The following is a 1562-nucleotide window of genomic DNA, read 5'->3' as shown; positions in this document are numbered from 1 at the left end:
TCTGGGAAGATCCCACATGCCACGGAGCAACTAAGCCCCTGTGCCACAACTATTGAGCCTGCGCTCTAGAGCCCATGAGCCACAGCCACTGAAGCCCACGTACCACAACTACTGAAGCCTGCAAGCCACAACTACTGAGCCTGTGCTCTAGAGCCTGCGAGCCACAACTACTGAGCCTGCATGCCCTAGAGCCCACACACTACAACTACTGAGCCCACACGCCGCAACTACTGAAGCCCACGTGCTCTAGGGCCTGCATGCCAGCTACTGAACCCACATGCTGCAACTACTGAAGCCCACGCACCTAGAGCCTGTGCTCTGCAACAAGAGAAGCCACCGCAATGAGAAGCCCGTGCACCAAAACGAAGGGTAGTCCCTGCTCGCCGCAACTAGAGAAAGCCTGCGTGCAGTAACGAAGACCCTACGCAGTCAAAAAATAACTTAATTAAAAAAAAAGACCATAGGGCTTGTCCTGGGTATCAAATCCAATTTGGCCATGATTAAAGGAACACACACACAGAGGCTGCCGTGTGCCAGGTGCCATGTTAAGCACTTTACACATAATGATCCACTCAGTCCACTCTGTGCATGTGGACTGTTACCACCATCCCATGTAATGGATGGGAAAACTGAAAATGGATGGAATAACTGTGTAACTTGGCACAAAGCTCGTCAGTGGCAGAGCTAGGACTTACCCTAAAGACCGTGGATCCGGAGTCCCTACCCTCACCCCGATACCCTCCAGCGCTGTCCACACAGGATGCTCCAGTCCACTCGCTCCACAGCTGACCGAGGGCTCCAGCTACCAGGGCTCTGCATCTTGGAGAGGGAAGGCGGGGCTGAGGCGTGATCTATGGCCCTTCAGCTGTCCACTGGCATACTGGGCCTGCTTGGACTTGAAGTCAAGAGGATTACAAACCCGTGGGACTTCATACACACACTCACCCTGCCTTACAGTGGCATGTGTTCTGAGATCAGCAGGTGCTTCCAAACTCCGGACTGCCCTTCACCCTGTTGCAATTCAGGATTTTTATAAAGCCCCATCAAAGTTGCAATGACACAGAGCTGGGACACCAGGATGTCACAGGGGCAGAATCAGCAATCGCTTCAAGACCCCATCAAGGTTCAGGCAGCAGTAGGCATGGAGGCCATCCCTCTGCAACCCTCCTAGGTCGTGCTTCCCCTGGACCATTAATCCCATCTTAGCCTGTAAAAAGATAGGAGAAAAGAATTGCCTTGCTTAAGGTAACACCAAGAATTCCTTCCAGGTTCTAGAGAGACTCAGGTAAATGGCAGCAAGAATTGAGAGTGAGTCAGGCCTGGGAGAAAGGAGGCTAAGGTGAAGAGGTTAGGGATAGGACAAAGGTCATTAAAAGTGGCTCTGAGTGAAGGACGGTTAAATGAAGGTATGACAGACAAGCCTGAAGTGGTATTACTCAGGGCTTAGCTGTAAGGAAACAAAATAAAGTTTTTATTCATCCTGTTTTATAGACTCTGCTCCCCTCTTTATCCTCTATATAATGTGTATGTGTGAGTATATAAAGGAGAAACAAAATGACAAC

Source organism: Aethalodelphis obliquidens, unplaced genomic scaffold (genome assembly GCF_003676395.1).
Source record: "Aethalodelphis obliquidens isolate GAN/ISIS:26980383/991018 unplaced genomic scaffold, ASM367639v1 scaffold22, whole genome shotgun sequence".
In the NCBI taxonomy this organism is placed as follows: domain Eukaryota; kingdom Metazoa; phylum Chordata; class Mammalia; order Artiodactyla; family Delphinidae; genus Aethalodelphis; species Aethalodelphis obliquidens.
Note: the sequence above shows the minus strand (reverse complement) of the source record.